Consider the following 24255-nt stretch of genomic DNA (forward strand, 5'->3'; position numbering starts at 1 on the left):
GGGGTGTGCCCGGGAGAGCCGAAGGGCTGCCTTCAGTACACAGCCCCCCGCAAAAGCAGCTGCTCCTCTGTGGGTCCCGGGGAGGTGCAGAGGCTTCGCCTCGTCCCGGGTTGCTCCCCAACGTCGCCGCCTCGATACGCCCCGGGTGCCCGCTCCGCCCCGCTCTCCGCCGCGCACCCCCGGCCGCGGCCCGCGAATGGTCTGGCCCGTGGGCAGCCTCCTCCCCCTCCGCTGGCGACGGGCGCGCCAGCAGCTGCGGGTCCAGCGCGGTCCCCGAGCCGAGCCGAGGCTGCCGCGGGCGGTGGGCGGCCAGGGGCGAGCTCCGGGCGGCCGCCCGCCGAAACCGGGACCGCGGAGGGACCGCCCGCCCGGGGGAGGCGAGGATCTGCGCTGGGCTTCCCGCACCCTGTGAGTACCTGGGGTCCCGCTCCTCCCCGGCCCCGTTCGCGGACCCCGGACCCGGAGGTGTGGGTCCCCGCACCCGGGGAGGCGGTCAGTGCTCTGGGGACGCTGTCCCCCGCGGGAGCCGCAGCGCAGGGCGCCACCGCGGTGGGTGCTCATGATTCAGCACCGCTGGTACCCAGAGGTTTGGGCTTCACGGGGGACGATGCGGATGGAGGTCATTTGCTGTTTTTAGGCGCCAGTTGAAAAGACCGGGCGGGCAGGGTCAGGTGGGGTGAAGCAGGAGGCCCGGCTGGCTTGTTCTGAAATTCCATCCTTCCTCCACACCCTGTTACAAACCTCCGCGCGCCTTTGCCCTGCAGACTTCAAAGTGTGTCAGGTTGGTGTCTTTTTCACACAAGCGAGTGGAGTCGCCTAGGGCCATTGTGAAGACCTGTTTCTCTACTTCTTGCCCGATTGGATGTCTAAGTCATGCCATCATCCACTTCATTTTACAACACATGCTCCCCCCCCCCCCCCCCCGGAAATGGGTGAGAAAGATGCTGTATCTAAGTTGTCCCTGTATCTAAGTTGTTCTGTATTCAGGGTGGTTTGATTGGTCCTGGCATCATAGGAGGAAAAAATTTAAAGTAGGAAATAATACTTTCAGAGCCTATGCGCATATATATATATATATATATATATATATATATATATATATAATGTATATTATAAGATTTATATTATATTATGTAATTATATATATTTAATTATATATTTAATTATATATATAATTAAATTATCACAACAACCCAGAACCAAATGTGGAAAGTGAGGAGCAGGAAAGTTAAATTATGTGCTCAAGGTCACAGAACAGGAATTTGAATACAGATCTTTATGACTCTAAAGCCCATGTACCTTTCACTGTATTAAGAAGTTGTTAATCCAAGTGTACCTATACTGTATGGTCTATTAAACAGTATTAATATTCACAGGAGTGATCTCAAACAATAACAACAACAACAACCTGTAAACTTCCTGTACGTGGAATTATTGTTCTTTACTATGGGGTGGGGAACCTTTTTTCTGCCAAGGACCATTTGGGTATTTATAAGATCAATCTCCGGCCATACAAAATTATCAATTTAAAAGTTAGCTTGCTATATCTGGCCAAACATTTAATTAACTCATGCCTACTGTCTTGGGAAGGCCAGAAAAATGATTTCTCAGACCTTAGACAGCCTATGGGCTGAATGTTCCCCACCCCTGTTTTATATGAGAGTAAGATATATGAATTATGTGGGAAAAACCTGTTTTCTTAGGGAGCATATGTCAAAAGGTAAGATGTGATTTTGGTGGATGCTCAAGTGTTGGAGAAATAAATCAGGAAGGTAAAAAATAACAACTGAGTATTGTTTTCCTTTTTAAACTTTAGTAAAACATTTGCAGTAAGAACAATTATCTAGTTCTTAGGGTGTGTGACTGAACTGTTTTTGTGTGGTGTGTTACCTCATTATAAGGTGACAGATAAACCCAGACTAATAATGTTGTTTAACTCATTACAGTTCTGTGATTTGGTATAATAGATGGTATAATAATTCCATTTTACAGATTAAGGAACTGAAATATAGAGAAGATTCAAGATCATAAATGATGGAATCAGAACAAGCATTGACTTTTACAAAACACATGTGTGGTAGCAAAATGCAGTTCTATATAGTGGAATTGAGTTGTTTTGCCCTGCCCTGCAGAGTCAACAATTATATGGACCTTGTGCGCTCCTTCCACAAAATAATGGTGGCTAGGTTTTCCTGTGTCCCTTGCTTGGTCATTTGACTTGCTTTCATTTATGATTTATGTATTTTCTCTTAAGATATGTAACTCTTGTTAATGTCTCAGGAGGCAGGTTGCTATAGTACAAATGCTCATTATCTCTAAGTGCTGGAATAGTATTTAATGGCAGAGAGGAACATAGTCATTTTAGCTCATCGTTTCTAGAGTATCGAACCACTTGTATTGGAGAGTTCTTTTTTAACTTAATGGGGGTATCGATAGACTAAAGGCCACTCCCTAAAGAAGGCCATAAAAAGGAGTCATGAATTTACATTTATTGTTCAGACAAGACTGTAAGAGAAGTAGGGTCTTGTGATGAGTCTTAAGTTTGATTTCTTTGAGTTCATTTCTTTTAGTTCTTTAAATGGCTGTAGACTGTGTCCTGATCCTTGGTGTGAAACATCTTGTAGCCCAATCTGGTTAATCCGAAGAGGGACAGCAGAATTAGTATGAACGAGTAAGCAAAAATAAGTGTCGCTGCTATTTTTTTTTTAAGGAAGGTTTATGTTCTAGTGATGGAAGGTCAGCAGGATCTTTTAAAATGGAAGCAATATATTTTATTTTATATATATACTGAAATTCATGCACAGGGTGGGGGGATCTCCTCAGCCCAGCCTGCACCCTCTCTAATCTGGGACATCCTTCTCATAATCCAGGACCTCTGGCTCCTAATTGCTCACCTGGCTACCTGCCTGTCACCCCTTACTGCCCCCACCTTGCCAACCTGGTCACCCCCAACTGCCCTCCTCTGCCAGCCTGGTCACTCCCCAACTGCACCCCCTCCACTAGCCTGGTTGCCCCTAATTGCCCCCCTGATGGTTTAGTTGCCCCCCAAACTCCCCTCCTGCTGGCCTAGTTGCCCTTCATGCGCGCCCCCCCTCTCCCCCCACTGGCCTGGTCAAACCACACAGCCTGCTGTTCAGTCATTTGGTTTCCCCTCATTAGCCCCCCCTGCCAACTTGTTTGCCGCATGCAGCTTGCTGTTCAGTCATTTGGTCATCCCTCACTAAGTCCCCTGCCGGCCTGGTTGCCCCACATAGCCTGCTTGTTCAGTCATTTGGTTGTCCCTCACTAACTGCCCCCTGCTGGTCTGGTTGTAGACAGCCATCTTGTGAGGGTGTGATGGTTAATTTACATATTATCATATTACTTCTTTATTATATAGGATCATTACCAAGAGTGTAATTATATTTAACACCAACTTGGCTTTAGAACTGCTCTCCCTATGTTTTTATTTGTCAAATGACTACCTTCTGCAGATCATCTAAATTCTTGACTTCAAGGAACTTAAAATCTAGCTGGGAAGATATTACATACAAGTAATAAACAAAATAATTAGAATTGTCTTAATACTAGAAAAAAGGTGGTCAACAAACATAAGTGCTATATCAACACCTTAAGAAGAAGGAGAAATAGTAGAGGCTGGGGTCATCAGAGGTTCACGAAAGTCTGCATGGGTGGACCTGGATTAAATAACTGAGAGATGGGGAGGATTTTGAAAGTCCAAGAAAAAGCCCGAGAAGAGGTTCAGCTGAGAAGTGAACATATTCTGTTTGGAGAACTTTGAATATCAGACAGGGAAATCTGCTCCTTACCTGGTAGTGATGGGCAACTAGTGTATATTTCTAAGCAGGCCAAGTTTATCTTTGACTGGTCTTGCTCACATTCTCCATATTCTTTGCTCCAAGTACCCTGTTTCCCCGAAAATAAGACAGTGTCTTATATTAATTTTTTCTCCCAAAGTTGCGTTAGGTCTTATTTTCAGGGGATGTCTTATCTTTCCATGCACTAGGTCTTATTTTCGGAGGATGTCTTATTTTCAGGGAAACAAAGTATCCTTCCAGAAAATGGTATATTTCCTGAATACTGATAGTAAAAGGATTAGTTTTCAATTGAACCAGGAAAAACTTTTTATGCAATTAAAACTTTTCCAAAGAAGTTTGCCTTTTGGAAAGCTTCCCCTCTCCGATATCGAATTATGGACAATTTGGAAATTTTAAGAATACATGAAGGAAAAAAATCACTATAATCATACTAACTAAAGATAACCACTATTAATATTTTGATGTGTTTTCCATGCATAATTTTATACATGCTATGTATATTACTTTTAATATTTTTTTTTACTTTAAATTTATAGCATTAATTTTTAATTATAATTGGACAGTGAACATTTAAAATGCCTACATTATTTCCCATGAGTTCCATGTACCATAATTTTCTAATCTTTTCTCATGGTCACTATGTTATTGATAGTAATAAATAACATTGTGATGAGTACCTTTGTTGATAAATTCTGTATTTTTGAAATCAGTTCTTAAGATAAAGTCTCAGAAATAAAAAAGTCTGACTTCTTAATTTGACTCTTTAAAAATTGAGATATAATGCATATATAACATTATGGTAGTTTAAGGTGTGAAACTAAGCGAGTCCAAAGGATGTCTGTAGCCACCTGTGCACAGTAGGTCAATGAGAACTGACACCGGGCTTTGTCCTGGAGAAAGAGTGGCTATCCTATATAATAAAAGCCTAATATGATAAGTGACCAACCATTAGTTCGACCATTCGGCCATTCGTTATGATGCACACTGACCACCAGGGGGCAGATACTCTGACCTGTAGGTTAGCTTGGGTCCAGCCGATTGGGACTGGGGGAGTTGGGCTGGACATGCCCTGGATGAAGCCGTGCACCAGGCCTCTAGTTTTATTATAAATGTTACCACCCAGAAGAACAGGAAGCTAGTGCTCAAAAACCTGAACTCTTGAAAGTTTACAGACAAGAGGTTTTATAGAGAAAAATCCATGAGTGATCATGAGGAATAGGTCCAGGGTTGAGAGCTATGTTGACTGGTCAGTTCTTATGGAAGCTTTCACAATCTGATTTATTTAGCACTTGGTGGCATCCAATCCAGGTCTACCTGACTATGGCTAGATGGTTTTTAACAGAAAAAGAAGTCTGTGATACATCTTGGGGTTGCAAGTTAGTGACACCATTTTAAGAGCAGAAAGAAAAAAACACACAAAAACACAGCTATTTCATGCTTAACAGGCTATGTTCTTTTCTTATCTTAAGCAGAGTATGCATTTTAAAACTTGCTTTATAGGCAGGCCAACAGGCCCTAGGACATGACTACATTCCAGTGCAGCTCTGGCTTTTAAAAGGGCACATTTAATAATTTTAATTAAAAGCTAAATTTTGATATATCTAGTCTGTTATGATTTGTTATCTGAGGCATGTGTACAAAATAATTATTTGATATTTGTATACATTGTGAAATGATCACCACAATCAGTCTAGTTAACATTTATCACCACACATAGTTGCGAAATAATTTTTTTCTTATGATGTTTATTCAAGTTTTAAAATTCTACTGGATTCTGTATGTTCTCTTTGGAACATTTGCATATTAAGTATAGGGCATTTGCATATCCTACACAGTAAAAAAGTAATATGCAAATTAACCATCACTCTGCCACTACCCACTGGCCATGCCCACAAGCCACGCCCATAAGCCAATAAGGAGCCAATATGCAAATAAACCCAACCAAGATGGGTACAGCTACAGAGAGCAGGAGCGAGGCTTGGGTTTCCCCAGCATTGGAGGAAGCCAAGCTTTCCGCCTGCCCCTGCTGGCCTAGGCCTCAACTCAAGGATATAAAGTTTCAATTATAGAAGTTAAACAAATCCAAACAGAAATGGCAGCAGCTACAGCGCTGGAAAGAGCGGGAAGCTAGGGTTTCCCCTGGCAATGGAGGAAGCCAAGCTTTCCGCACACCCTGGCCGGCCCAGGCCTTTGCTTAAGGTTATAAAATTTCAATTATAGAAGATACATAAACCCCAAAGAAATGGCTGCTGCCACGGAGCAAGTAGAAGGCTTGGCTCTGCTCCAGGCACAAAGTTTCAATTGTAGAAGATAAATAAACCCCAGATACCAGAGCCTCTGCTTGGGTCGCCAGGGGGCGTGGCCAGCCTGCAAACCACCATAGGTCCCTCGCTCAGGCCATTCCACACCCCAAGGGAACCCCCACCCTGATCTGGGACATCCTTCAGAGCAAACCAGCCGGCCTCCACCTGTGCACCAAGCCTCTATCCTATCTAATAATAAAAGAGTAATATGCAGTTTGACCATCACTCCAACATACAAGATGGCTGCCCCCATATGGTCAAAGATCCTGCCCCCATGTGGACACAAGATGGCCACCACAAGATGACCAGCAGGGGAGGGCAGTTGGGAAGGACCAGGCCAGCAGAAGAGGGAAGTTGGGGGTCACTGAGCATGCAGGGAAGGGCAGATGGGGGGGACCCAGGCCTGCAGTGGAGAGCAGTTGGGGAGAACCAGGCCTGCAAGGGAGGACAGTTAGGGATCACCAGGCCAACAGAGGAGTGAAATTGGGGGTGACCAGGCCTGCAGGGAAGGGTAGTTAGGGGTGACCAGGCCTGCAGGGGATGGCAGTTAGGGGCAAACAGGCTGGTAGGGGAGGAGTTAGGCATCAATCAGGCTGGCAGGGGAATGGTTAGGGGGTGATCAGGCTGGCAGGCAGAAGCGGTTAGGGGCAATCAGGAAGGCAGGCAGGTGAGCAGTTGGGAGCTAGCATTCCTAGATTGTGAGAAGGATCCCAGATTGGAGGGGGTGCATCCCCCCCTCCATGCACGAATTTTGTGCACTGGGCCTCTAGTCAAAAATAACATGTAATCTTCTGACTGGAAGACTGGTTAAATCCTGGGGACTGGGAAAAAGGCAGGCCGTTAGGGACACTGAGGGAAAATAATATAAATAAAGTTGGAGGACAAGTTTGGTGAGAGTGACCAAGAGTTTATTAGCTAGAGAAGGGTCATATGTGATAGACTATTTTCTGGTTCTAATGTTGTAGCAGGTATTTGTGGACTTTAACGCCCCCTTCCTGAAGTATCTATATCTTTAAAGTTTCAGCTTGTTCCATCCTTCTGTCTCAGATTCCCAGGGCTCCAGCTTTAGTATCCTGCCAATGCAAAGCCTATGGATTCACTCTTGCACTCTGATTTGGAGAATGCACATAGGTGAGGGCAGGATTTCCCAGTTATCAGCTGAAGCCCTGGTTACAAGGTACAAGAATGTGGTGGGCAATGTGGATACCCCCCACCCCATCCCAGGCTTGGCCCCTTTCCATTGCACATTGCCACAGATGGCCTCTAAGAACAGCAGGCCAGTGGCTCAGTGGTTGAGCCTCGACCTGTGAACCAGGAAGTCAAGGTTGCAGGAGGCAGCCAATCAATGGTTCTCTCGTCATTGATGTTTCTATCTCTCTCCCCCTCTTCGCTCCTCTCTGAAACCAATAAAGATATATTAAAAAAAGAACCGCAGTCCACCTGAGCTTCCTCCTGGTCCCACCCCCACCCTCATTGAGGCCATTAACTGGGAGGCTAGATAGAAGGGGAGCCAGGGGATATGAATGTGTTTTGAGGGCATAAGGAGGGAGCAGAGAGGCAGGTTCTTAGAATATTCTATCAGTCCTGGGAAAGCTGAAAGGAAGCAGTGAAAACAAGCATCACCATATAAACCCAAAAAGAGAGCCCCCTTTTCAGGGCCTGACAGGTGACTTCTGGTAGAAGCAGGATATTGAGGTAGGTAGAGTATTTGGGGCAGAATTTGTCCTGGACTTAGTTGGGACTATTATTTAAAAGAGTTTGCTTAAGCTTGTAGAAGTTGGTAGATCTATTTCTATTACTGTCAGAGGTGAACTGACTTCGACAGCAGTTTCCCCGGGCTTGAGTTAAAGTTAAAAAGTTAAATTTAAATAGGCTTGCCTATTTATTCTCCACTACCCCTTGTTTCTTGTTCCCATCTGACATTTCTTTGCTAACATACTCATATGGTACATAAAGCAGTTGGCAAAGCCAAGGTGTTGGGATTGTTTAGCCTCTGGGAATGTGAATGATAAATATATATTTCTCTTTCATTTTTCACTTGCAAGCAAGTGGTTAGCCTCTGTTTCTTCGATTCCTTTGAAAGCTTAGAGGTAGGTGGTCATGTGGTCACTGGGTCGCTTTCAGGGCTTCCCTAAAGGTCTCTGAGGACTCCTTCCTTTTCAAATGGATGGTATCTTGGTCCGCTGGGTACCACGAGTTACCCACATTTTTTTATTTTTCTAAATTGTTTGTGTCATCCAAGATTTCAAACTTCTTATTTTTGTTCCTCTGCTTATCTGTATTAAATGGAACATTATTTGACCAAGGATTATTTTGAACATTTCTCTATTTTTGAGAGTCTGAACTGATGCCACAACTAATCAACAAGATGACAATTGCTTGTTTTTATAAAAATTCTCCTCTCCATTAGTGTATTTGCAGTGGAATAGATTTTTTTTTTAAAGTAAATTGAGCATATGTAGATTTGGAAGATGGATCAGCAGTAATTCAGGCAGCTGCTTCAAAACTATTTCAATGTTTTCTGTTGGCTTAGATTTTTAGAGTTACTTAGGTAAATAAAATTGGAGGACAGGTTTTGGTGAGAGTGACTAAGGTAGTACTATAAGGTAGTACTATATTTATTTAGTAAGAGAAGTGGCCCCACTAAAAATTTCTGTGTGTAACATTGCTTTACTTGGTATGGTCCTAATACTAGGTTTGACTGGCTTTGTGATATGAGTGCTTATATAGGAGTATTGGTAGGGAAATTAGCAACTGTGGATTTAATTTGACTCATTGCATTGGATGGGAAAATTTTCGTGTGTAATTTTATCATTAACATTATTTAAAATCTATTTCTTCAAGGTCCTTAATAAATAAAATGTATAAGGATGTGTGACATTCATAATGGTTGCTAGAAAAACCAGGACAATAATTTTAGTACACATCCAATTTATATTTAGAATCAGTCAGTCTGCAGTCACCCAACACATATGTGCTAGCTCCTCTGTGGAAGAGAAAGATAGGAATTGAAAACTTTCCATAATCAGCTTACTGTACATGAAACCAGATGGGGCATTTCATTCAGTTTTAGGTTTGGTGACATCCAAGATTATAATATTCAATTACTTAGCATCTCTTAATCTAGAACCCTAAAGATTAGCAGATATGATTTCTTTCCTCCATTTTAGCAGCATGAAAAATGAAGCTGATGGGAGAGAGGGGAAAAAGAAAACAGGCAAGATTCACCTGAGGAATCCCATAGAAATTGGTCTACAGCTGCCCCTTGTAGAAACTAATTTTGACACTAGAAGCTAATATTTGCTACTATTATATGTAAACAAGAGGATAACCTTCATTAGTTTGTTGGATAGTTTTGAAGTTTTATTTCTTTTAAAAAATATATTTTATTGATTTTTTACAGAGAGGAAGGGAGAGGGATAGAGAGCTAGAAACATCGATGAGAGAGAAATATCGACCAGCTGCCTCTTGCACACTCCCTACTGAGGATGTGCCCACAACCAAGGTACATGCCCTTGACCGGAATTGAGCCTGGGACCTTTCAGTCCGCAGGCCAAGGCTCTATCCACTGAGCCAAACTGGTTTCGGCTGAAGGTTTTATTTCTTAAGGGAATTTGAGAGAAAAATAACTTGTTGAATGTATTGAATATTTTTTCCTAACCTCTGACACCTACTTTCAGTTCACATCTGCTTCCCCTTGGTACACACACACATTTCAACTCATTATTTTTGGAAAATTGAAACAAAATACTTCTTGTACTTTCTGCAAAAAACTAAAGCAAAGTACACTCTTTAAATATTATGGAAAGTTTGAAGGGAGAGATCAGTGCTTCTTAAACTCAAGCAGACTATATGTATATGTATGTGTGTGTATGTATATATATATATATATATATATATATATATATATATATATATATGGAAAAGCTTTTTGACTTGTCAAAAACCAGTGCAAATGAGCATTTTTGGTAGTAAAAAAAGTTTGCTGCTACATATGTTAGGAGGGTTGTCATTTTGGAATAGGAGGCATTTTCTCTTTTAAAATAATTATCTTGGGTACATATGTCAAGAGCTATTTTCATCTTTGACTAAGGAATTAAAAATTAAATTTGTTCTTCATTAGATGTAGTATGATACATTTACTTCCATAATGTGCTTGAGAGTGTATCTGTGAATTTTGTTTTTAGAATCCATAAGGAACCAGAATAATAAATATAACATGGAGTGAAGTTCCTAGACTGTAGCTTCCATTAGGAACAAAATTAAGCACATACACGCAAAAATATCTATGAATATAGAGATTTAGATTCCCAAGTAAAATTACCTAATCGTAGTCCAAGAGTTTTTCTGTCCTTGATATAACTATTTATTCTGATAATATGAAAATGATTATCATGTTTTATGGAAGAAAAACATAGTGACTTTTTCTTTCAAAGTTGTATAGAAATGTTGTGAATTATTTAATTATTTGGGTGATTTCTGGCATTTTGTAGGCATTTCACAAATGTAACTTTTTCTTCCAGTTAATATTTTGTAGCATTTTTTAATATATAATTTTTTATTGTGATACAGAAATATAACATGGAATATATAATGTTAGCCATTTTTAAGCTTAATGTTAGATATATTCACATTGTTGTGAAACAGGCCTGTAGAACTTCCAGATTTTGAAATCTGAAGCTTTATATCTGTTAAACAACTCCTCCTTCTCCAACCCTCAAGTCCCTGGCATGACCATTCTCCCTTCTGTTTCTATAAATTTGGTTACTTTAGATAGCTCATAGAAATAGAATGATATAGTATTTGACTTTGTGACTGTTTTTTTTTTTTTAATTATATTTTTATTTATTTGAGAGAGAAAGGAAGAGGGGAGAGAAAGATAGAAACATCAATTATGAGAGCAAATCATTGATCGGCTGCTTTCTGTACACCCCCCTCCACTGAGGATCAAGCCTATAACCCAGGCATGTGTCCTTGACTGGAATCGAAACCAGAACCCTTTAGTCCACAGGCCAATGCTTTATCCACTGAGCCAAATCAGCTAGGGAGTGACTGGTTTATTTCATTTCATATAATGTCCTAATGGTTCATTTATGTTGTAGCATATAACATGATTTTCTTCCTTTTTAAAGCTAAATAATATCCCATTGTGTGTATATACCATATTTTGTTTTTCCATTCATCTGCTTATACATTTGGGTTGTTCCCCTGCAGGGTTGATTGTCTCCAACTACCCTCCCTGCAGGCCTGGTCCCTCCCAACTGCCCTTCCCTGCTGGCCATTTTGTGGTGGCCATCTTGTATCCACATAGGGGCAGGATCTTTGACCACATGGAAGCAACTATATTGTGTGTTGGAATGATGGTCAATCTGCAAATTACTCTTTTATTAGATAGGATAGAGGCCTGGTGCATAGTTGGGGGCCAGCTGATTTGCCCTGAAGGGTGTCCTGGATCAGGGTGGGGGTTCCCTTGGGGCGTGGAGTGGCCTGAGCAAGGAGCCTGTGGTGGTTTTCAGGCCAGCCACACCCCCTGGCGACCCAAGCAGAGGCCCTGGTATCTGGAATTTATTTATCTTCTACAATTGAAACTTTGTAGCCTGGAGCGGAGCCAAGCCTCCTGCTTGCTCTGTGGCCGGCAGCCATTTCTATTTGGATTTGTTTACCTTCCATAATTGAAACTTTGTAGCCTTAAGTGGAGGCCTAAGCTGACAAGGATGTGCAGAAAGCTTGGCTTCCTCCATTGCCTGGGAAACTGAAGCCTTCTCCTGCTCTCTGTGGCTGTAGCCATCTTGGTTGGGTTTATTTGCATACGTACTCTGATTGGCTGGTGGGCGTGGCTGATGAGCATGGCTTGTGGGTGTAGTGGAGTGATGTTTAATTTGCATATTACTCTTTTATTAGGGAGGATATAATACATCACTGCGTTTAATTTGCTAAAGATTTTTGCATTTACACTCATGAGATATATTGGTTTTTAGTATTCTTTTTTATGTTTTAAAATTTGGTTTTGGTTGTTAGAGTACTATTGGCGTCATGTGGGTCTAAGAAACTATCACTGGTTGAGTTTTGGTGATGGATCAGATATCTATAATTACCTGAGAAGGCTATTAAAATACTAATTTTTTACAACTACATATCTCTGTGAGGCCAAATTTTAAAAATATACTTCAGTCAAAATAATTTATCAGAATGAATGCAGAAGTAGATCTGAATAAATATGGTAAATATACCAATAGAACTTTACAATGTAATCTTTACCAAATGAAATCCCTTAAATTATTCCCATTCTAAGAAATGCCATATATGGACATATAACTATATTTTAAGTTATAAATTATAATAAATAGAATAACAATATTAACTCAGTGATGACTTATGCAAGTATGAAGTAATTTAGAATGTTTTATTAAGGTTTGACTCTAAGATAGTTCAAGAAATACTTGAATTACTGTCCTTTTATTTTGATTATTGTAAGTGGCTTTTCTTTTATACTTTTCCCCAGCACTTAGTAGTTTGTAATAGTATGAACATGCAAATTGAGATGAAAAAGAATCTGATTATATCAGTAAGAAAAAAAGATGAAGTGAGATAGGGAAAACATTGACATTAACTTAGAACACTTACCTCCTGAAATTGTGTATGTTTATTAGAGCTAGTCCCACATTTAATTCTGAGTTTTCTATCTTCCAGGCAAAGAGGGAGACACAAAAACTTAATGATTAATGGAAAAGCTCATGAGAAAAACAAACCAATTGCCTAAGAGGAACAACGTTGTTCCTGTATAGAATTCAGAGTGAAATTTCTACTACTGTTTCTTTTCAAGTGGATTCCTAATAATGTGATGCAAAATGTCCTTAACTTTGTTACCGTGACATGCAACAAGATTTGTTGGGCTAATTTTTATAATATCCTTCATATAGGCCTATGGTGTAGAGCTCTGTGTGTTTGGGGGAAATAACCTCTCAAGATCTGATTCTTTTCTTTCCTAACACAAGCAGAATATTTACCTTGAGAGCACTGAGATGTAGGCAAAGATCACCCTAGGTTCTCAATAAATAAGTAGTCATCTTCTTAAAGTAGTTCTGCAGGGCGGCTGTGACCGGCAATGTGGAGTGGCCCAGGTGTACAGCTCTCTGATGACCTCGGCTTAATCCAGGAATGCATGTTATAGTGTCTCAAAGAAGGAGGGTTCCACATATCTTTTTAATTATTTCATACATATATTTTTATAACCTAAGATTTTGAAGGGCAATACATTTGAGGTTTTATTCCCTGAAAACAGAATATGGTCTCTCTGTTTTGAGTGCTCACAAGAAAAAGAAGGGTCCAGATACTTCCTGTCCAAACTGTCAGTGCAATTGACATGGTCTTAGGTTTGGAGTCAGTTGGGTACTTTTAATATATGTTGAAATAATGAGTGAATTAGAGTCAAGTTTATATCCTAGCCCCCATAACTGTTTTGAAATTATATGCAACTAATTTGATAATAACATAGCTAAATATTTTTCATATCAGAAACTTGTGCAATTTTACCATGAGATGCTCTGCCAATAAGAATTTTTGTTAACACTTTAGGAACAGCTTTTTGTATAGTACAATCAGTTTTTCTAGAATATTCATTTATTTCCATTAGCCACATAGTCTTACTTTCATGGTTGAGATGACTAGTTTCCAATAGGAAAACTAGATGAATGTTTGATTTTTGGCCAAGAGTATTTCTTCTCTATAATGTGTAAGGTCTTCAGTATGCCATTCTAGAGGGTGATTAAGAGCCCTCCCTCCCTCCCTCCCTCCCTCCCTCCCTCCCTCCCTTCCTCCCTCCCTCCCTCCCTTCCTTCCTCCCATCTTCTTGCCTTCCTTCTTTTCTCCTTTCCTCCTTTCTTTATATGATTACTAGGGGCCCAGTGCACAAATTCGTGCACCTTAAAAGGAACTGTGGGCCTCAAGGCTGTGGTGGGCACAGGGGTGGGTCTCGGCCCACCCTCCACACCTCCACCCAGCCCCTCCTGCTGTGGCCCCCAGCCCCCTGTCTGCTGGCAGCCCTGCTCCTGCTGCTGCTCCCATGCGCTGATGGCACTGGCCCTGTTTGCACCCACTGACTGTGCAGAGTGATTGGGTGTTCCACACTCTGCCACCTGCTGCCGATGCCCACCATGTTCTGCATGCACCCCCTTGTGGTCAGTGCACATGATAGTGACTTGTTGTTTGGTTGTTCAGTTGTTCCGCTGTTCAGTCTATTTGCATATTAGCCTTTTATTATATAGGATAATTTATCTGACTCATTTGAGTTTTGGGTAGGGTTTAGGTTTAGGGTTCCTTTGTTAGGCTGTCTCCTCTAATTTGTGGGTTCTTGTTTGTGAGGAGCCCCCTAAATGGACTGGGAATAGGAGAAAGAAAAGCTGCTTTGATTCATGTAGTCCCCTGGGCACATTTGTAACTTGATCTCCCTTTCTGACTGATGTCTGTAGCATTTTTACCCTGATGGTCTACTTAAGCAGCTGTGTCAGATGAATAGATGATGAGTAGTAATAGATGATGGTTTATTATTTTAACTCTGTGAAGTTTTATTATGTAATTGGTAGGTAAGAGAGATGTTATAGAAAATTAAATGGACTAAAATGAGGAAAATAGGAAATTCATTGTTTTGTTATAGGTCACCTGAGGGAGTTACATTCAGAGTACAAACTAAATATTTAATATAGTATTGGAGAAATAGTCATATAAACATTGTTAATGGAATTAACTGAATAAGAAAAACATTGCTGTAAACGTACCTAAATTGTCTGTCTTGGGACCACAGTAAGTAAGGCTTTGCAAATTATTACTTGCACCCTCCCCCATGGCCCTTTTACTGGCTTGAAAGAATCACATTTAAATTGAAAATGCCCTTTAGCTGTTTCCAAAAGGTAAACTACATGTGTGGCTCACCTTGTTGAGCCCCCCAAGTTTCACCAACATTTTGGTAAAACTCTTGTAATTATTACATGTTGGAATTGGTATAGGTGACCCCTATGAAAGGGGTCGTGACTCACAAGTTGAGAACCGCTGTCAGGAGTTGTCTAAGATCATTGGAAAACACAGATATTTACACGAGGATTCATAACAGTAGCAAAATTACAGTTATGAAGTAGCAATGAAAATAATTTTATGGTTGGGGGTCACCACAACATGAGAAACTGTATTAAAGGGTCACAGCATTAAGAAGGTTGAGAACCACTGCTCTAGGAGCTGTGTCTGTAAAGATATTGCTATGACATATGTCTGCTATTTTGCTGCTTATGGAGTCTTGTAGTTTTGCCTACGTCCAGTCCTTCTGCCTGTGCTTGGAGAGGAAATACTTGGCTTATGACCAATTCTTTACCCTCTTTGGACATCATCAGAACTGTAGATGCTGCAGCCTGTTTTTTCCTGAGATGAATCAGCGGTGCTGCCTGCCAGTCTGCTCCAGTACGGTTGGCTGTTGACTAATAGTTGGGCCTGTAGTGTAACGTGAAGCTGCACAAATTAGAAGATCATAAAGTCATTTGATTTGAGCCAAAACTTGAAGCAAAAATATGGTATGTGATTTTCTTTTTCACATTTAAGATTGTATAAGTTTGTAACTAGGAATATTGAAGCTTAACTTTGCAGAAAGACTGGCAAAGGCATGGATTCCTGAAATAGATTTTTATGAGCATGATCTCTGGAAAGCTTCCAATTATAGTTCTCATTTTTATCTGATTAAAATTTAAAATTGCTTTCTTTGAATTTTAAATTTATATAGTTTCCATACCAGCTGGTACTTAATATATACAGTGAATGATATGTGTTAAATCTTTTAATTAGTCAGATCACTGTGATAATATTGCACTTTTGTCTGATTAGGGATATAAAATTAAAACCATATATTTGTTTACATATACATATATATCTATATATTATATATTTTGAAAGGCTTTTTTGATTTATCAAATAGTCCCAATATTTTAATAAAGTTAAGAAATTGGAAAGATATGATAAAATGCCTTTATTGAGATGAACATAGATGATAAAATGAGTTGGATGATATTAAGAAGTTAAGATCAAGAGAGAGAGTAAATGGTTGTTTCTTTCCTTTTGATTGATGTTTTAGCGGAAATGTGTGTTTTTCCCCCATTACCATTCATAAACTAGAAACAAACCACAACTTACTTAGTGTATTTTACTTGGTAAGTGTTCCATAAATTTTTAGTTAAAAGTAAATATGGAAACAGGAATGAAAAAAGTAATTCAATATTAAAACAGATAAGAGAGGGGGCTGTTATAAACATTGTAAACTAATCCAGTAGAGCTACTTTTAAAGTTTGTCTTCCTCCTTCTTTGATGTAATCTTTGGCAGAACAGAGGATCGTCTAGACTAGATGTGGATAAGCCAGATATTAAAGTGACTCTAGTGGTAATTTGTGATTATTCAGAAAAATATTGATAGATGGAAGATGTGATTCATTCTTAACTTATAATTTGTATTATCAAAATGTCACGAGTAATATAATGGAGAGCTGCTGTACCTATTTAAAAAGTTATGCTCTACTGTGTATCAGGCTCTGTCTTGTTCCATTGCTCGGAGAGACACTGTCCTTTCCAATGAAGAACTTTAAAGCAAGTGCTTTAAAAGTGCAGTAAGTGTGGTTGATGTAACAGTGGTGATGCACTGAAGGACAGTTATTTCTGCTTAGGGACAGAAGGAAAGAGGGACAGCTAAGCTGTGCTTGAATGATGGGTAGAGAAGAAAAACATCCTAGGAGCAGAGGCAAACACAAATAAATATATGCAAATTAGAAAATGAATAATGTTTTCAGTATTGTCTTTGTAATCTCATGCTTTTATCTCTAGCTAGAATATCTTTCAAACATATTTGGCTGCTATTCATGTTAACTAATATGATTACTTCACACACACACAAATAAGTTTCAAAAGTCAGTACTTTTAATTAATATTTTTGTACTATATACAAGCAGTTTAGCACTGTTATGTTTTCTTCTAGTCTGTTCTAATTAAAAAAAAAAGTTTACTGACTTGCACTGAATTGTTTTCATTACTCTCTATGGGTTATGGTCTGTATTTAAAAATAAAACAAACAGACAAACAAAACCTGTACTAGAGCCCAGGATTCATAGCGAGGCCCTTTTCAAACCCAATGGGCATATTTGCAAAGGAACTAATAGTGTTCGTTCTCAGCAGTGTTTCAAGACTGTAATAAACATACTGGTGGCTTTAGCATATTTGTGGTTCAGAAGGTAACATGGTAAAGTACACAGGTTTTGAGAGTAGAGCAGACTTGTTTAGGCTGCTGAATCTCTCTGAATCTCAGTTTTCTCATCTGTAAAATGGAATTAATAAAAAAAATCTATTAGGACTAAATAAAATAACATCTGTTTTAAGATGGCTCTCAAACTTGACTATACATTTAAAGCACAGGGGAGCTTAACAAATTTCCATACTCAGGCTGCTTCCCAGACCAATTAATTTCAATTATATTAGATAAATATCAAGAAGTGGTATTGCTAGATCATGTGGTAGTTTTATTTTAAATTTTTTTCAGGAACCTCCATACTGCTTTTCATAGTGGCTGTACTATTTTATATTCCCACCAATAGTATGCAAGGGTTTTAGCTTTTTCTCATTCTTATAAACACTTGTTAACTTTTGGTTTCAGCCATTCTCACAAGTATGAGATGATATCTATCTAATTATCTATCTATCTATCTATCTACCTATATATATACATATATATCTTTATTGTTGAAAATATTACAGATTTACCCCTTTTTCTCCCTCTTTGCCATCCCCCACATTCCTTCCCTGCCTCAGGCCTTTACCATCCTACTGTCTATATTCATGGGCAATGCCTATCCTATATAATAAAAGCCTAGGTGGCTTCAGACGACATTGTCACAAGATGGCCACTGCAACATCGTCACAAGATGGCCACAACAAGATGGCCACCACAAGATGGCTGGCAGGGGAGGGCATTTGGGGGTGATCAGGTCAGCAGGGGAGCAGTTAGGCATCAATCAGGCTGGCAGGGGAGTGGTTAGGGAGCGATCAGTCTGGCAGGCAGGCAAGTGGTTAGGAGCCAGCAGTCCCAGATTGTGAGAGGAATGCTTGACTGTCGGTTTAGGCCTGATCCCCCAAGTGGTCCCAGATTGGAGAGGGTGCAGGCAGAGCCGAGGGACACCCCCTCCATGTATGAATTTTGTGCACCGGGCCTCTAGTATGCATTAAAGTTTTTTTGGTTAATCTCTTCCCCCTACTCTGGCCCCCTTCCCTTTGAAATTCATCAGTCTGTTCCATGTTTCCATGCCTCTGGTTCTATTTTATTCATCACTTTATTGTGTTCATTAGATTCCACATATAAGTGAGATCGCATGATATTTGTCTTTCTCTGATTGGCTTATATCACTAAGCATAATCATCTCTAGGTCCCTCCATGCTGTCTCAAAGGGCAATAGATTCTTCTTTTTTACAATTGCATGTTCCATCGTGCAAATGTACCACAATTTTTTGTGTGCCCATTAATCTACTGATGGGCACTTGGGCAGTACTTTCAAGATCTTAGCTATTGTAAATAACACTGCTATGAACATAGGGGTAAATCTGTTCTTTCTGATTGATGTTTCAGGTTTCTTAGGCTACATTGTGTCTTTGATTTGTATTTCTCTGACAAATAGTGATTTTTGAGCATCTTTTCATATACCTTTTGGACATTTGCCTGTCTCCTTGGGAGAAATGTCTATTCAAGCCCCCCACCCCACATTTTAAAATTGGTTTGTATGCTTTTTTGCTATGAAGTCATATATATTTGGATATTAACTCCTTGCTAGATATTATGGTTTGCAAATATTTTCCCCCACTCTGTAAGTTGTCTTTCTACTCTTGTTTCTTTAGCTATGCAGCAGCTTTTTAGTTTGTCATAGCCTCACTTGGCTATCTTTGCTTTTGTTACCTGTGCTCTTGGTGACCTATCTAAGACATTGGTGCTGAGACAACTGTTATGGAACATTTCTCCTATGTTTTCTTCTAGGAGTTTTACAGTTTCAGATTTTATGTTGAAGTCTTTAATCGATTTTGAGTTAATATTTTGCATGTGGTGTAAGATAAGGGTCCAATTTCATTCTTTTACATATAAATATCCAGCTTTCCCAACACCCATTGTTGAAAGATTATCTTTTCCCCATTGCTTATTGATAATTTTTACATGGATTTATTTTTGGGCTCTGTTTTTTTTTTTTATTTCTTTATTGATTATGGTATCACATAATTGTTCTCATCCCCCCATTCCCTTCCCAAACCCCTCACCACGTATGCCCCACCCCCCTGTTGTCCATGACCACGGGTTAGGCTCTCTTATTGTTCCATTGGTCCATATGACTATCCTTACCTCACTATTATACTGTTTTAATTACAATAACTTAGTAAAATATTTTGAAATCACAAAGTGTGGTTACTTCAGCTTTATTCTTTCTCAAAATTGTTTTGGGTTTTTTAGTTCTTTGTAGTTCCATATGAATTTTAGGATTGCTGTTTCTGTTTTTGTAAAAAATGCCTTTGGGATTTCCCCCCCCCAAATAAGTTTTTATTGATTTTTTTTTTTTAGAGAAGGAGGAAGGGAGAGGGAGAGAAATATAGAAATATCAATTGGCTATCTCCTGCATGCCTCTTACTGGGGATTGAGCCTGCAACCTGGATATGTACCCTGTCTGGGAATCAAACCATTGACTTCTTGGTGCATAGGACAACATTCATTCCACTGAGCCACACCAGCTGGGCAGAGTCTTTGGGATTTAGATAGCTGCATTGAATATATAAATCACTTTGGGTAGTATGGAAAGTTTAACAGTTTTAAGTATTCCAATCCATAATCAAGGGATGTTTTTCCATTTACATGTGTCTTCTTTCATTTCTTTCATCAATGCTTAATATTTTTTAATGTGTAAGTCTTTCATATTTTAGTTACACTTATTCCAGGTATTTTATAGGTATGTGCATTTTTTTTAAAGGTCCTCTGGTATAGACTATGTTGAAATGCCTGATTGTAAAGCCTATAGCACAGTGTGTGGAACTGGACAGGTATTTGATACATGTATGGTTCCCTTGATAAATAATAACAACAATAATATATAGCTAACTCTTCTGTGGTGCTTACTATGTTTTTGATACTGTGCTAAGTACTTTTCACATCATGTAGGCAATGTTATTCTTTTTAAAAATTATTATTCTGTCAAACAATAAAATTAAATGGCTGAGATAAAAAGGGAGAACCCTGTTTACTAGAGAGGAAAATGGCTACTTTTATCATTAGGAATTCAGTTACCCATATAATTATTTTAGTGAATCAGAGGAATTGGCTTTCATTGAACAGCCTCAAGAATATAGAGTAAAACCAAAGCCAATTTGGCTCAGTGGATAGAGCGTCAGCCTGTGGACTGAAGAGTCCTAGGTTCGATTCCGGTCAGGGGCATGTACCTTGGTTGCGGGCACATCTCCAGTAGGGGGTGTGCAGGAAGCAGCTGATGGATGTTTCTCTCTCATCGATGTTTCTGACAATCTATTCCTCTCTGTAAAAAAATCAATAAAAACAAAATGAATATAGAGTAAAAACTTATAAAAAATATTTTAGATTCTAGTTTAAACTTTACACCATTAGTTACATAGCAGGTATAACAGATCAATTTGATAAATACCACAAACACATTAACAGTTCTAATTTTAGCAGAATTGTATGGGGTAGATTGTGACTGGTATATTCCAGATAGTACAAAGAGTATTAACCTATGAATACTTCTTTCACATTATCATTACTTGACATCAAAATGTGTTAGGTTTAATATCATGATGAGAAGACTTTTTATTAACAAGGTCAATATTTTTCTGTTAAATTAATTAGAGATATTTAGTAGTCTGCTGGTGTGCTTTTTGAGATTGTTGATTTTGGTCTTAGAAAGCTTATTTATTAACTAGAGCACATGTGTCAAACACAAGGCCCGCGGGCCAAATCCAGCCCGCCAGGCCTTGCAATGTGGCCCACACTGCGCTGTCATCACTGCACTCCGCTGTCAGTTTATGACATTGTCAGTTTATGACTGTTCAGTAAACCATTCGGCCCGCGATTTAGGCTGGATTTTAGATTTTGGCCCCTTCTCTGATTGAGTTCGACACCCCTAAACTAGAGGCCCAATGCATGAAGTTTCATGCAAGAATAGGTCTTCATTCTCCTAGTTGCCGGCACCACCTTCACTCCTGCTGAAGCTGCCTTTCAGTCTTTGCTCTAGCCATAGCAGCCTTCTGCCTCTTGCTTTGTCACATCAATTTGCATGTTCCCTTCTTATTGGCTATGGGTGCCGCCATTTTAGTCATGGAGTTATGGTCAATTTGCATATTCTGTATTTATTAGATAGGATATTTGGTTTTAGGAAGCTTATTAACTATTTTTCAATATGAGTTTTTTTTTATAGTAACTGCTTTAAAAAGAACATCTAAATGCAAATTTATTTCAATTTATAATTTATTATTTTTTTGCATTTAGATAAGAATTTACTCATTTTTGATATAATCTTTAGTTTGCTTCTTAGTTTTCAATAAAATATTCTATAATGGTTATTTTTAATGGCTATATGTGATCCTTACACTTAGTACATATTTAGAACAAATATTTTTCCCATGTCAAGGAATGCATGCTTATCTTATATTTTCTTTGTGAATTTTTTCAACCTATTCAATTATTAAAACATTTGTAAGATACCTATATTTCTAAATTCAAATGAGTTAATAGAGGTAAGGTTCTTAGAATGGTTCCTGGTGATTATTAAGCATTTAATACATGTTATTATTATCCACTAACCAGTGGATAATGATAACGTGCAAAAGCTCCTTATGGTAGAGTCAGATATTTGCAAAAGAATGAAAGAATTTTGAGTTTTGTGACTGGGTAAAAGTTTGCATTCATGCCTGTCAGTGCACATGGAAATGAAATGCATGATATGCCAAATGGCATCATATATCACACATTTAAAGTTGTAATTAAGTATTTCACTTTTAAGTGTCTGGTTCTAGGAGGGGAAATTAGCTTTTTGGCAGTTTTACAGATAATTTAGTTTTAACATCTTTGTTCTTAAGAAAAATTGAATAATTGTGAGCCTCAAGAATACTTAACCCTTTACTTGTTAGTCTTTGTAGACTAACAAGATTATATTCACTCAGTGACAGCAGAACAGTTTTGAGGAGAAGTATTAGTAGAGAATGGAGAAACATTTTCTGAATGTAGGTTTTGAATGAAGGATTGTTTTCAGAGCATTCCAATCTGATAAAACCCAACCTAGTTATAACCCACTGGGATTGAATTCTAGAGTTTGTGAGAAGTATCTTAAGTCATTGAGTGGAATCTTATGAAGACTGATATGTGTGTCAGTATGATTATTTGCTATGTGGTCCATTCCTTTGTCATCATTCTCAAATTATCTCCGGTTACATGTGGGACTATAAAAGTCTCTTGTGTTTGGAAATTAAATCTAGAATGTATTACACAAATAGGTTTTAGGAGAGCATTGTCAAAGACTATGTGATTCACTTAGATCCATGGTCGCCAAACTGTGGCTCGCGAGCCACATGCAGCTCTTTGGCCCCTTGAGTGTAGCTCTTCCACAAAATACACAGCCTGGGCGAGTTTATTTTGAAGATGTGGCATTAGAAGAAGTTTAAGTTTAAAAAATTTGGCTCTAAAAAGAAATTTCAATTGTTCTACTTTTGATATTTGGCTCTTTTGATATTTGACTCATTAATATAAGTCAGTGGTTGGCCAACCACTGACTTATATTAATGAGTTAGCATATTTTGTAGAAGCTAATGAAATTGTACATTTCTATGTGACTGAAAAAATTGTCTTGATTTAATAGGCGCAAAAAGTTAACATTCAACTGCTCCCTCCCATCTTCTTTCTTTAGTTTTTCTCCTTTATTTCTTCCTTCTTTCATTCATTTTCCTATAAAAAATTAACTGCATCCTTCTGAAAACTTATCCATATAAATATGGTGTGCTATATGTTTTTTCTATTTTGGATTTCCTCTTATTAAAGGGCTTGAGATGTTAAAATGGTGCTAATGAAAAATAAGCCATGGCGCTGTTGATTATACACATACAATTGTGTGGTTCAAGGTGCTTTGCTATGTCTTTTCATCAACTTTATTGATTTTTGAAGAGAAGACAGTGCTCATAGGAAGTTTACTGTAGAAGTCAGTCATAATAGGCGAAAACTGGTGAATCTGAATATTGACAGCAGTATGGGGGTGAATTTGAGGTGTGGCTGTAGAGTGGCAGAGGGATCAAGTTTTTAAGAAAACAATGAAGTTGATGATGGAACTAAATTCTAGCTTTAACTGGTAACTAGTATGGCCTTAGGCAAGTCAACTAACTTTTTAAATCTTAGCTTCCTCATTTGCAAAATGAAAAAACAAATCTTTAAAATGACCTTATGGTGCTATGAAGGCCAAAATGATTTAGAGTGTTAATGCCAAAATAAAACTGTTCTTTGCACCAGTAGTAGGATGCCAGTCTCACCACTTATGACAGTGTAGTGGGTCAGCTAGGCTGGTAATCAGAAAGGACAACTGGACATGAACTAGAAACCACATGAGTCTATATCTGACTCTTGCCCCCTCCAGTCTTGGCAATGTGGGTCACCTCCAGGGAGAGCTGGTGTTCTTTACCATGGGGCTGTGCATGTACCTGGCCCAGGGAGGCTGGAAGTGCCAGGATTTGGAGAGGATGAAGGTCATCCAGCAGGTCCTGGAGGAGTTACAGGCTCAGATGCTGCTCTGGGCCTACAGGGAGCCAGCAGAATAGCGTCAACATTTTCTAGGTGTTCTGGTTAATAATGCTGATTTTATGATCAAAGAAAACACGATAATTTCATGAAAAACATCAGAAGTACTTTATTCAAAGTAATGTCCATTGCTAGCTACACATTTCCCCCATCTTTCAGGTAATTTGTGGATACTGTCCCAATAGAACTTTTCTTGTTTTGAGGCAAACCATTTAGAGACCTGATTTTCCACTTCTTCTTACGTTTGAAGTGCTGCTCAGAAAGTGCGTGTGCCATCAATCAGAACAAGTGGTCATCT

General features: G+C 39.1%; 1 protein-coding gene across 6 annotated transcripts in view; it reads left to right on the forward strand.

Moving 5' to 3' along the window:
• The first annotated feature begins 214 nt into the window (after positions 1-214).
• Positions 215-24255, forward strand: part of TTLL7 (tubulin tyrosine ligase like 7) — a 172064-nt gene continuing 148023 nt past the window's right edge. For 2 of the 6 annotated variants that reach the window (XM_084873208.1, XM_084873211.1), the window contains exon 1: positions 215-408. The gene's annotated coding sequence lies outside the window, so the exon portion shown is untranslated. Of the gene's footprint in view, positions 493-15659; positions 15679-24255 lie in introns of those variants that run through there. The other 4 variants (XM_084873213.1, XM_084873212.1, XM_084873209.1 and 1 more) reach the window with 4 other exon arrangements.

This window comes from Pipistrellus hanaki (assembly GCF_964339955.1).
Source record: "Pipistrellus hanaki genome assembly, chromosome: 2".
In the NCBI taxonomy this organism is placed as follows: domain Eukaryota; kingdom Metazoa; phylum Chordata; class Mammalia; order Chiroptera; family Vespertilionidae; genus Pipistrellus; species Pipistrellus hanaki.